Genomic DNA, 13,568 nt, shown 5'->3' with positions numbered 1-13,568 from the left:
GGGAATCCAGGTTCATACCAAAGAGTGCTCCAGTGCTGACTTTGGTGATTGACCCTGATCCTCCAAGGTCCAGAGAGTTCTGTCTACATTGCCAAGCACTCAAGCTTTGGAGCCATGCCTTAAGACACGGGTCACCTTGGACAGCTGACCATTTGCTCTGGACCTGTGTCCTCACCAGTAAAGTGGGCTGACAGGAAGAGATGAGTGAGGAGCTAATCTCTGGAGCGACGCCTCCCCCACCCCACCTGGGATCCAGGACACAGCCTGAACAGATGAGGAGGAAGTTGCATGTGGGAGCCCATGTGTCTGCCTGCCCTTCCCTCTGGACTCTGCAGGCCAGGCTCACCTGCCTCCGTTTCTCTTGCTCCAAGGGGCACCAGGGATGAGATGTGGGTCAGGTCCAGCAGTCAGTAGAGCCTGTTCTCTGTGTGCAGGCCCAGAGCCTGGGGGACACTTTGCAGTGGTCTACAACCCGCTGGCCTGGACGGTCACCACCATCATCACCCTGACTGTGGAATTCCCCAATGTCAGCATCACAGACGAGTCAGGCCACCCTGTGCCTGCACAGGTGAGGGGGACACCCGGCCTATGGTGCATGCCCTGTTGCTGCCCCTGCTCTGCACGGGGCCCCCAGACATAGGGTGTCTAAAGGGAACATGGGACATGCTGCCCTCACCGTGAGGACAGTGTCATGGGGTGAGTCACCATCAGGGTCAGTGGATCCACCCAGGGGTCTGACCCTAGGCTTTGGGCATCTGAGTTGACCAGAAGTCCCTTCTGCTGTGCTTACCCTATAAGGTCTCACAGTGGTCTGGGATACATGGAGAGCATATATGCTCTCAGGAAAATATCCGCTTTGCATGAGAAGTCCATCAGAAGTCCTAAATGTGCATCTTTATGGAGGTGCTGTATTACAGGTAGGGCCCAACCACCTCTCTAAGGCACCCACATCCTGTGTTGTCCCTCCCAATGGCCTTCCCAGACCTGGAGCTAGACTTGTCTAAAGGTGACCCTACTGTCACCCAGCCAGCCCTTCCCAGATGAGGTGGAGGAGGTGATGCCATTAGTCAGCCATTCAGTAAACACGACTGCATGTCTGTTCTGGCGTGGCCCCTAGCTGAGTGCTTGTCCCTGACACTGAAGTCCCCATGGAATTCAAGGAACAGACACAGATATAGAGAGTTGAAGTACGGAGTGATGACCTGTTGGCCAGGGCAGCAGTCCTTAACTGAGACAGCAGAGGAAGATTCCTCTGTTGTGGTCAGGTGTGGGGAGGGGGTGGGTTGAGCTGACCCAACACAAAACATCCCCCTCCCCACCCAAAGGCAGCACTCTCTAAGTGTCAATGCACTTCAATATTCTTGAGCACCTACTATGTGTCAGGCGTTACTCTAGGCACTGGAGAAACTTTAACAACCAAGTAGACAAAAGTCCCTGCCCTCGGGGGGCTCCTATTCTAGTGGGGGATCCAGGCAGGAAGAAAATAAGAAAGTGTAGAAAGGGACAGATGATAAGCGTGGTGAAGGAAAACCTTCAGGAAAGGTATGGCGTGTGGGGTGGGGACAGGGTGTCTGCTAGTTCAGAGAAAGGCCAGGCTGGAGGCTGTAAGAAGCAACATGAACTTGCTCATAGCTCTGTAAATCCTCCCCACAGGACCCAGAGATGACATCTGTGCCCTATCGAGTGAGCCCCATCCCCCACTCCCCACGTGGATTCAGTGGTGTCACCCAATTCCCTTGCCTGAATCCGATGATGTGGAGATGGAGAAAGGCCTGCAGGGGTGACCTGGAAGCCTCCCTCCTCAGGGAAATTGGAGGATTAAGAGACAAGAGCCCACCCTCCAAGGAAGAGGCTTCCAGGTTGAGGGAACAGAATGAGCAAAGGCTCAGAGGCAGGAACAGGAAGGAGTGTGGGAGGAGGGCAGGTGGTTTGCAGCCCTGCTGGAGAAGGAAGAAGGGGGACGAGGACTGATTCTGTTGTGCAGAGAAGATGCAGGAGAGGAAAGCAGCTCAGCCCAGTGATGGATGACCCAGCTATCTCTGTGCAGAGCAAGCACTCCATTCACCAGGTGTGTAAGCCCAGGGTTTCCAAGGAGACTAAGGCATCTTCCATATCTGACATCCATCATTCATCTTGTCCCTCATGCCTTTCAGTTCCAAAGATCAAAGGAGATGCCCTCTGCCTATGACCTGCACGTGCTGACCATGATCCCAGGACTCAGTTACAGGCACTACAGCATCCAGCCCAGCAGGAGGCCCCAGGAGGACACTGGGGAGCCTGTGACCTCCTTGGCCAGCTCCAGGCGGTTTGGACTTAGACTCAGGAGAAGTGGCAAGCAGGTGGGCGGAAGCCTAGTGCCTGTGAAGAATGACTGCTACACCGTATTCCTAGACAAGGACACCAACCTGATGCACAGCATCTGGGAGAGGTGAGGTGCAGTTGTTGCTGCCTCTGAGGCCAGGAGGACCCTGGGACCTGGGCAAGTAATGCCCTTCCTGGGTCTCCATTTCCTCAGCTACAGGGTGACAGTGTGATGGTGGGGAAGCTCCCTGCAGTGCAATCAGGTGTATGTTTAGTAGCGAGAATCTAGGCCAGATCCATAGAGCCGTTCTTGAATTTGCTTATTCCAGAGTTTGATTCACGGAAAATGGGGCATTGCAGATCACATCCTGGGAATTGGTAATAGTCGTATTATCTACTTTTTAATATTCAGAGCCACAAACATCCATCTATTCACCCACATTCCCATCCATCTGCGCACTCACCCACCCACTCATCTATGCACCTAACCCTGCACGTTTCCGTCCATCATCCGTCAAAGTATCCATCCATCCTATCCACCCATTCATTCACCCATCCTTCCGTCCATCCTTCCATCCATCCATCCACCCATCCATCCATTCATCCCCTCAAGTATTTATTCACTCACCAGCACTCTTTGGCAGCTGAGCCCAGGAAAGTCTCCCCAGAGTTTGAAGCCTCCGTGTGCATGCTCAGGTTTCATCCCAGGCAGTTTCTATTCCTCTTCAGCTTCTTGTCCAACACATCCACATCTGTTTCCTGATGTGGTCTCCTAACAAAGCAGAAGTCTGTGGGTGGGGGGAGTGGACAGGAAGCTTGGGGGAGTATCTGGCAGAAAGTGAGGTAAGGAAAGAGAAGGAAGAGGCAGACAGAGAAGGGGAGGAAGGCAGGGTGCATTGGTGTGAAGTGAGTGTCACCTGGAGCTCAGCCCCGTCATCTGTCAGCAGTCTGAAAGAACAGACCAGTACACCCCTGCCCCTGATGGGGCTCAGTCTTCCAGTCAGCCCACAAGTCCTTCTTGAGAGGGCATGAGGCACAGAGGTAGGATAGACTGCAGAGAGTGTGGGGGAGCAGCAGAAATGGGGTTTCACCCCAGCAGGTTCTGAGTGCTACCCCGTCCCAGTGTCTGGCTGGGAAAGGTGGAGTCTGCAGGCCAGCTTGAGCTGTCATCAGAGCCCTATGCCCCTTCTGCAGAACCTCTGAAAGGCCAGCTCCAGCTCCCAACCCCTTCCCGCCCACCTTCTCAGGCCCCATGCCCCTCTTGCAGAACCCCTGAAAGACCAGCTTCAGCTCCCAACCCCTCCCTGCCCACCTTCAGATGCCTCACGTCTAAGCCACAACCCTACACATTGCCTCCCAGGAGAACTCATGTCCTGCTGTCTATCTTCCTGACTTTTCCAAGTTTCATCCACAATGCAGTGTGAGTGAAACTCTATTTCTCTTCAGGGCCCAATAATATTCCTCTGACAGATATCCCTTGGTTCATTTGTCCAGTCCTCATCTCATGAGCATGTGGGTGGTTTCCACTCTGGGGCTATGGTGAGAAAGGCTGCTGTGAATACGAATGTACAAGATGTTGTGTGGACAAAAGCTTTTCTTTCTCTTGGGTTAGTTCCTAGGAGTGGAATTACTAGGTCACAGGAAACTCTTATGTTAAGCTCTTTGTGAAATGGCTGGACTGTTTCCCACGTTGCTGCACCATTTTGCATTCTTATCCAAGTGTGTGAGGGTCCAATTTCTGCACATCTCCACCTACACTTGGGTCTATCTGCCTTTTGGATATAGCTATGCTAGTGGATATGATGTGGCATCTCATTGTGACTTTGATTTGCATGCCCTGAGAACTACAGGCATTGAACATCTCTCCATGGGCCTGTTAGCCATTTGTGCGTCTCCTCTGGTGAAATGTGTTTTTAGATCCTTTGCCCGTCTCAAAACTGGGTAGTTCTTTATTATGGAGTTGTAAAAGTTCTTTCAACGTAGGGAGAATTACTACAAACAAAGCTGGTGGAGGTAATGAAAATCCAGCTGAGCTGTTTCAAATCCTAAAAGATGATGCTGTTTAAGTCCTGCACTCAATATGTCAGCAAATTTGGAAAATTCAGCAGTGGCCACAGGACTGGGGAAGGTCAGTTTTCATTCCAGTCCCTAACAGCAGCAATGCCAAAGAATGTTCCAGCTACTGTACAACTGTGCTCATTTCAAAAACAATTCGTTTTTTGGGGGCAAAAGTATTTGCGGTTTCAGACAGTGGATTTTAAATCCCTTATGTGCGTGCATGCATGCCAAGTCACATCAGTCATGTCCAACTCTTTTTGGCCCTATGAACCATAGCCTGCCAGGCTCCCCGGTCCGTGGGATTCTTCTGGCAAGAATACTGGGGTCAGTTGCCGAGCCTTCCTCCACTTGATCTTCCCAACCCAGAGATCTAACCCACGTGGCTTACATCTTCTGAATTGGCAGGTGGGTTCTTTACCTCTAGTGCCACCCGGGAAGCTCCTTAAATAATTATAACTAGGCTCAAATACATCTTTATTAATCAACATAGGGATCATTACAATGAACACATTTTTGGCAATAAGAAAAGAAGTTTGTTTATTCCTATAGCATAAAAACCTGTGCTTCAGGATATCAGGAACTCTTGGAAAGCATTTTCTGTCTCCTGCTGGTTGTGGAAGCATTTGAGAGTTACTGAGCATACTTCTCTGGTGTAATGGTTTCGCTGGCATATAGAAAGATGTAGTGGATCAAATGGGCAGCAGACCACCAAACAGTGACCATGACTTTTCATTTTTAGTGCAGGTTTGGCTTTGGGAAGATTTTGTAGCTTCTTCTCGGATAACTAGTGAGCTGGCTGTTGATGGTGGTTAAACAAAATCCACTTTTGCCACACTTCATGATTCGATTGAGAATTGGTTCATCGTTGTTGTATAGAATAAGAAAAGATGAGACTCAAAAGGCTGATTTTTAAATTTTTGGTCAGCTCATGAGTGAGTGAAGCTGCTCAGTTGTGTCCGACTCTTTGCAACCCCATAGATTGTAGCCTACCAGGCTCCTCTGTCCATGGGATTTTCCAGGCAAGAGTACTGGAGTGGGTTGCCAGCACCCATTTGTTAAGCTTTTTCATCTTTCTAATTTTCTTCAAATGCTGAATGATGATAGATTTCCAACACTGTATTCTTTGGCAACTCCTCACCTGGTTGTAAGAGGACCAGCTTCAATAATGGCTCTCAATTGGTTGTTGTCAACTTTCGATGGCCAGCCAATATTCTCCTCATCTTCAAGACACTCATCTACTTCTTGAACCATCACATTACTGTACATTTGTTAGCAGTTCCTGGGCCAAATGCATTGTTGATGTTGCAAGTTGTCTCTGCTGCTTTCCAACTCATTTTGAACTCAAATAAGAAAATCGTTGACATTTGCTTTTTATCTAACATCATTTCTGTAGCCTAAATAAATATAAAACAAACAGGAAGCAATGTCATTAGCAGAAAAGCATAAAGTGAGAAATGCACATTGAAATGACATATAACTTCATTCATTAAAGAATATATTCCAGTATCAAACAGCAAATTTCAACAATGCAAAAGTCACAATTATTTTGCACCAACTCTAGCTAGGTTATGCTCAAATTCCTTCAAGACAGACATCCGCAATAAGCGAACCAAGGACTTCCAGATGTACAAGCTCAGTTTCGAAGAGGCAGAGGAACCAGAAATCAAATTGCCAACAGTTATTGGATCATAGAAAAGCAAGGGAATTCCAGGAAAATATCTGCTTCATTGACTACATTAAAGCCTTTGACTATGTATCACATCAAATTGTGGAAAATTCTGGAATAGATTGGAATACCAGACCACCTTATCCTTCTCCTGAGAAATATGTATGCAGGTTAAGAAGCTGCAGTTAGAAGTGGATATGGAACAATGGACTGGTTGCAAACTGGGGAAGGAGTACATCTAGGTTGCATATTGTCTCCCGCTTATTTACCTTACATACAGGGTGTATCTTGCAAAATGTTGGGCTGGATGAATCATAAGCTGGAATCAAGATTGCTGAGAGAAATATCAACAACCTCAGATGTGCAAATGATACTACTCTAATGACAGAAAGCGAAGAGGAACTAAAGAGCCTCTTGATGAGGGTGAAGAAGAAAGTGCAAAAGCCATCCTGAAACTGCACATTCAAAAAACTAAGATCATGGCATCTGGTCTCATCTCTTCATGGCAAATAGGAGGGGAAAAAATGGAAGTAATGACACATTTGATTTTCTTTGGCTCCAAAATCATTGTGATGGTGACTGCAGCCATGAAATTAAAAGATGCTTACTCCTTGGAAGGAAAGCTTTGATAAACCTAGACAGTGTATTAAAAGCAGAGACATCACTTTGCCAACAAAGGTCCATATATATCAAGAAGAAGTAGAAGTGAAGTCATTCAGTAGTGTCTGACTCTTTGTGACCCCATGGACTCTAGCCTACTAGGCCCCTCTGTCCATGGGATTTTCCAAGAAGAGTACTCTAGAGCATCTTCCCGACCCAGGGATCGAACCTGGGTCTCCTGCATTATATACAGATGCTTTACCATCTGAGCCAGCAGGGAAGTCCAAAATATATCAAAGCTATGGTTTTTCCAGTGGTCATGTACAGATGTGAGAGCCGGAACATAAAGAAGGCTGAGTGCCAAAGAGTTGATGCTTTTGAACTGTGGTGTTGGATAAGGCTCTTGAGAGTCCCTTGGACTGCAAGGAGATCAAAGCAGTCCATCCTAAAGGAAATCAACCCTGAATATTCACTGGAAGGACTGATGCTGAAGCTGAAGCTCCAGTACCTTGGCCACCTGATGTGAAGAAACAACTCATTGGAAAAGCCCCTGATACTGGGAAGGATTGAAGGCAAAAGGAGAATGGTGTGACAGAGGGTGAGTTGCTCGGATAGCACCCCTGACTCAACGGACATAAATCTGAACAAACTCTGGGAGAAAGTGGAGTACAGGGGAACCTGTTGTGCTGCAGCCCATGGGGTCACAGAGAGTTGGACATGTATTATCCCACTGAACAACAACAACAATATGAGTTCTTCCTATTTTTAGATACACATCCATCATCAGGTGCATGGCTTGGGAATGTCTCTCATAGTGGGGCTTGACTTGCAAGTCTCAACATGGCACTGAGAGGACCTCTTATGCAAGGAAGCCAGGGGTGGGGGCCTGGGGTCAGATGAGAAAGGCCTGGGTGCCAGACTAATGAAAGGGTTCTTTTCCTCCTCCCCTCTTCTAAGGAGCTCAGGAGGGCGCTCCTCCAAGACCTCTTTTTCCTTGGCCACAAGAACCCTACAGAAATCCGCAAAGGAGCACAGACATGGCACTTCTTCAACCCCTGCTGCCAGACAGGGCCAGCTGGGATGCAAGCGCATAGCTGTGCCTTTGTGTAGGCCACACCCAGGGCGACAGCGCAAACCCATGTGTGCAAGGCTCTGAGCCCATTCCTCCCTTATCCCCGGCGTATCCATGCCACCAGTCCTAACCTAAGGGAGTGAGAATGGAGTGTGACTTTGAGTTCTTCTTGGCATTTCCTGTGTGCGGAATCTCAGGAAATGAGGTCGCATCTCCCAGAGGGCTATGCCTCTGCCCTGAGATGTGTTCATAATCCGTACTTGTGAGGGTCCGGAGAAGAGGATGAAGGGTTAACTGAAGGCCCTGGCAAGTGACATGGGGACAGCACCAGTGTGACAGGCTTCCACGATGTCCTGGCTTGATGACCTCCTGAAGGAGTAGGTATCCCCCTGCTGGCATCTAGGATAATGGGGCCTGGCTAACGAAGGCAAAGCCTCTGCAGGCATGATACACTCTCTACTTGTATCCCCAGGAGCCTGCACTGAAGCCTGTGTGCCCTCCTCTGTGGAATCCAGTCCTGGACACAGATAGGGTCTGATGCTGAGTGGGCTCTGGTGGGTCCAGCCAGCTCTCCTCCAAGCCAAGTGTGTGGACTTCACTCAGTGACCGCATAGCTGTCACTGAAGAGCTGACGAGGTTGTTTGTGTCCACCCCTGGTTCCAGGCTGGCATCTCCACAGAGGCTCTGTGAGCCTGGTTCTAGCATAAGGATGGCACATTGTCCATGACGATGACACTCTTTTCTCTTTCCTTTCTGTGCAGGCAGAGTAACTGGACAGTACGGGTGACCCAGAGTTTTAGGGAGTATCATGTGAAGAGTGATGTCAATCATGGCCCCATTTCAGATAATTATGTGTTTACACCCAACGGTAGAGCAGAGCCAGCATGGGAGGCTGTGAGGATGGAGATCGTAGAGGGACTGCTGGTGATTGAGATCCGGCAGTACTTCTACAGGTGAGGGTGGCCTCCTGCTTGTGCTCAGCTCATGGAGGTGCTCACAGGCAGGGGAATGAGGAAATGAGGGCCCGTCATGCTTCAGACACCCAGCTCCTGGACCTGGGCTTGGCACACGGTCCTTCCTCCATGGAAGTTCGATGAAGTCATGAGCTGCTCCAGTCTCTGCAGTCCTGCTCTGCTTGCCTGTGCTGTGTCACCTTGGTGGTACCTAAGTCCAGAGGTGGGACAGGAGCCCACGGTGGCAGTGACCTAGACACGAGAGCAGTTCTTGTGTTTTCATGAGCAGGACAGACAGAGCCCCCAGGCCTGGTCGGGTAACCAGTCTTCAGAGGACAGGGTCCCTCCTGTTCTATTGCCCAAGCAAGCTACCCGGCCCCCAACCTGCAGGAAGGATGGAGGGGGGGAAACAGAAGGAGAGGAAGGAAGAAAGGAGAAGGGCGGGGCATCCAGAAGACTCTTCAGGCTTGACCTACCTGTCCTGCTTCTCCTCCAGGGAGGTGAACGATAGTGAGCCCACATTCGCCATCTACTCCCAGCTGGCCCATGGACCCCAGGGCTCTGATGGGGAGCTGCTCTGCCATTGCATAGAGCAGGAGTACCGGGTGGGCCCCTTGGAGCTGAACCGCGAGGCCATCCTGAGGATAAGCACCAAGCTGGACACGGGGCGAGTTCTCTACTCGGACAACAACGGCTACCAGGTGCAGCGCAGGCCCTACAGGAACTACAAGAGCAACACCATCGCTCGGGTACGTCTTGAGCTGTCCTGGGGGCACAGCAGCCAGAGATATAGTCCTGATGGCAGGTTTTCAGAAGGCAGGAGAGATCCCTTAAGCTCCAGAGCATCTCCCTTAGGGTGTCTGCCCCTCAGGCCTGTGGCCCAGGCATGTTCAGACCTGGTCTCAGAGTTCTGGAGCCACCACGTATGAGGTGTGTCCCTGAGGTTTCCTGGGTGCCCCGCAGGTTCTCTTCGGTCAATGGGTGACCTACTGGGGGTTGCTTGAGGATTATGCACCTGGTACTTGTCTAGGCCTGAATAGGGTGTGACCCTCCCTGGCTGCTCTGAGCTGAGTCACAGCCTGTCTTCCAGGGAGAGCTGAGCAGGGGCTGAATTCCAAATTCAATCAGCTCCCAGGGCCTTGCCCTCCATCAGCGTGACCTTGGGTGCGTCCCAAGGTGTCCCTGGGCCTTGGTGCTCTCCTGGGAAGACAGCGACCTCCCCCAGATCTGTGCTGAGCGCTGGGATGATCCAAGGGCAGCGCCATGCTGGGCGCCTCCTGAGCCTCTGTCCCTGTTAGTTGTCTCTCCTTCCACTGGGGCCCTGAGAAGGGATGTGGTTCCCCACTGCTCTGTCTTCCATGAGCTTCTGTCCCTTCATCTCTGTGGCTGGTCCTCACCCACCGTGGTCTGGGATCCAGAGGGTCCAGGACCATCAACACAGGTCATTTTGCCCCAATAGAACAAACAAATAGAACGAAAGATTGTATGAGCACTTTCCAGCCCAGACACCAGCCCCTTTCTACTTGGGAACCACTGGCTGGGGGCATCCCAGGCTGGATGGGCACAAATGTCTCATTCACTCCCTGCACTAGGGGGACCTTCGGGGCACATTTTACAGATGGGAAAACTGAGGCTTGGCAGGCTGAGTCCCCCAGGGCATAAGGTCAGGAAGCGGTGGAGCTGGATTTGAATCCAAGTGTGTCCATCTCACAAGTCCGAGCCCCTCCCCTCACTACCACACCACCCTGGGCTGCTGCTGCGCCCATGCAGGAGGCCACCTGGGGCCAGAGGGAGACCCTGGACCTGCTGGCTGACCTGGCCAACTGCTCCCACCACCAACCTGCCAATGTTTCTGTCCACAGAATTACTACCCCATGGTCCAGTCAGCCTTCATCCAGAGCAGACGCAGCAGGCTGGTGCTGCTCTCCACACAGGCACACGGCATCTCCAGCCAAAGGAACGGACAGGTGGAGGTAGGAGGAGGCCCTGCTGGTCACTCTCGGGGACCCAGGGCGCAGGCAGACCCAGTCAGACAGTTGTCCCCTGCAGGTCATGCTCCACCGGCGGCTGTGGAACAATGACAAGGGTGCCCTGGGCAACAACCTCACACTGAACGACACCTCGGTCGTCCACCCAGTGCTCTGGCTCCTTCTGGGATCCAGGGCCCTCACCAGTGGCCTGCACCAGAGGAGCGGGCTGGCGCTGCAGCACCGGCCGGTCGTGATGCTCAGAGAGATGAACGGTGAGGTGGGGGGTCCTTTCAGTGCACCTGTCATCACTGCCCCGGGCGAGCTGACCTGTCTAGCGCTGGGGCTGAGCTGGTGCCCGCAGGGATCTGGGCTACTATGGGGCAGGAAGTGATCAGGGGCCTCAGATGCAGGCCTCTCATTTTAAATGTGAGCAACCTGAGGTGCAAAGAGGGTTCAATGACTTGTTAAAGGTCATACAGTTTTGTGTGTGTGTGTGTGTGTGTGTGTGTGTGTGTGTATTAGTCGCTAAGTGACGTCTGACTTTGCGACCCCACGGACTGTAGCCCACCAGGCTCCTCTATCCAAGGAATTCTCCGGGCAAGAATACTGGAATGGGTTGCCATTTCCTCCTCCAGGGATCTTCCTGATCCAGGGATCGAAGCTGGGTCTCCTGCATTCCAGGCAGTTTCTTTACCGTCTGAGCCACCAAGGAAGCCCCAGGGAAGCAGTCTTGACACTCCTGTTTCAAGAGCAGAGATGCCAGGGAGAGGTTCTGATTGGCCCAGATCGAATCACGTGACCCAAGCCTGGCCAATCACTGAGGCCTGGGAGTTGTGAAGAGATGGCAGCTCCAGCTGGAGCCCAGAGTTGAACAGAGCATCTCCTGGAAGTGGAGGGCTGAGTCCCTCTGGGCAGAGGCAGCGATAGATGACAGCACGGGAGCTGGCGTCTGACATCTTGTTCTCAGAGCAGGTCTCTGTCTGAACTCCCTGCAAGTTCTTGAAGAAATGGCGTCTTCTCTCTGCTCCCATCTCCCAGTCTGCAGTTTGAACTGACTGGACCAGAGATTCAAGGCAGGCTGGGGCGTTTGCACCAACAGGTGCTTCAGGCTGCCGGCTGTGTGGGCCACAGGTGGGAGGGAGTGAGATCAGCTGAAGTGGGGGACTTAGTGTGGCAAGCTGTGAGAGTCAGGAGGAGAGTTTGGCCCAAAGCCTCTCCTTGTTGTCCATCTGCCTTTCAGAGATTGCCCCGCATGGCTCAGGTCCCTGGAAGCAAAAGGCTGTGACGCTGCCTCCAGGCGTCCACCTGCAGATTCTCAGCATCCCCAGCTGGAAGTACAGCTCAAACCACACAGAGCACCTGCAGACTCTCCAGAAAGGTGCGGCAGGTGTTCAGGTGTCCAGACTCACTCCTGCCTCCCCATGTCAGCCTGGTCCTCCAACCCTTCACCAGACAAAGGGCCCTCCTCAGAGTTGTCCAGGCTCTGTGAGGTCACCTGGTTTCCTTATCTGCCCAATGAGGGATCTGAGGCCCACAGGGAGGCAGATCACTCAGCAAGCAGGAACAAGGTGGGTCTGGATAATATCAGATGCAGTGACTGTGTACAGAGGGAAGCCCCCAGCAGGTGATCAGGAATGGCTTCCTGGAGGAGGAAACAACTGCCAGGTACCCATTATTCATATCACCAAGGCGTTTGCTCCACTGTACCTGCTCTGTTACACTGCATGTATCTCAACGGCATGGCTCACTATGCCTCAATCCCTCTTCTGCTCTCAGAGACCCACCAAGGGCTGTCACCCTCCAGTGTAAGTGTCTGTGGAATGAGGAGGAGGAAAAAGAGGCAGAAGCCAAAGGTCATCTTTGTCCCTGATATAGGGGTGTTGCTGAATTGCTGGCTCAACTCTGTAGATGAAAGTGGCTGGGCTGGTCAAGTCCATCCTGTTAGAGAGAGGTTGGTATAGACTGAGCCAGGGGAGCCACAGCCACAAGGGATGCTGTGAGGCCTGCCGCCCCTCATGTTGCTTGAAACCTCAAGGAATCACCACCAGCATGATCATTGCCATCATTATCATTATCGTCACCACCATCTTCATCACCATTATGCTCGTCAACTTCAAGTTCTGCACCGAGAAGTCCTTCCCTGATTCTAGAGCTCCAGTCCCTAACCTTGGCTCTACAAATGGAGAGAAGAGAATTTGCAGACCTCTTAGGCTGCAGTAACAAGGACCCACAGCATCACCATCCTCCCACAGCATAGGTCATTTTGTCCCTGTGTTCTGTGGGATTGGCAGGACTGCCCTCCTCATCTGGTCTCAAAGGACCAGAAGATGGAGGCTGTATTATAACACGTTTCCTATGTCTCGGTGGCAGAAATAACACCTCAGTGACTGTGTATAGTCACATTTGTGATGGTGCCTCATCTTCAGGGTTACAAGGCCACACCCCCCTTCAGAGGGGCTGAGGCAGAGAGAATCTTCCAGAGAACAGGAGGCTGGAGGGACAGGCCCAATGAGGACCTCACCAGTGAATAAGAACGAAGACTTTCCAGACTTCAGCAACGACCCCAGTGTGGGTAGTGGGAGGTGACCACTTTGGCTGCACCTGGGTTGGAGTCCTCCTCCCTCCTTTATGCACACCAGCTGTGTGTCTGGGCAAGTGCCCGCCCCTCTCTGAGCCTTGTTTGGTCATCTGCAAAGTGGGGCTGTGTTAGCTGCCTCCGAGGGAGGGTGAAGATGTGAAAGGGAGGTGAGAGTATAAAGTGCCAGGCCGAGACTGTGTCCTCATGCCACCTTCCTTCTGTCCCCAAGACCGAAAGCATGAGCCCAAGGCAGACCTCCGCCGTGTCCTGCTGCGGCTCCAGCACCTGTATGAGGTGGACCAGGACCCCGTGCTGTCTCGGCCTGTGACGGTGAACCTGCGGGTAACCTGCCCTTCCCGTGTCCCTCTCC

At 51.8% G+C, this 13,568-nt stretch overlaps 1 pseudogene; it reads left to right on the top strand.

Moving 5' to 3' along the window:
- The window catches only part of LOC138442943 (epididymis-specific alpha-mannosidase-like), a 43,889-nt pseudogene that overhangs the window by 23,798 nt on the left and 6,523 nt on the right, over window positions 1–13,568 (top strand).

The sequence above is a fragment of the Ovis canadensis genome, chromosome 6 (genome assembly GCF_042477335.2).
Source record: "Ovis canadensis isolate MfBH-ARS-UI-01 breed Bighorn chromosome 6, ARS-UI_OviCan_v2, whole genome shotgun sequence".
Taxonomy (NCBI): Eukaryota; Metazoa; Chordata; class Mammalia; order Artiodactyla; family Bovidae; genus Ovis; species Ovis canadensis.
Note: the sequence above shows the minus strand (reverse complement) of the source record. Positions and strands in the feature narration are given on the sequence as shown.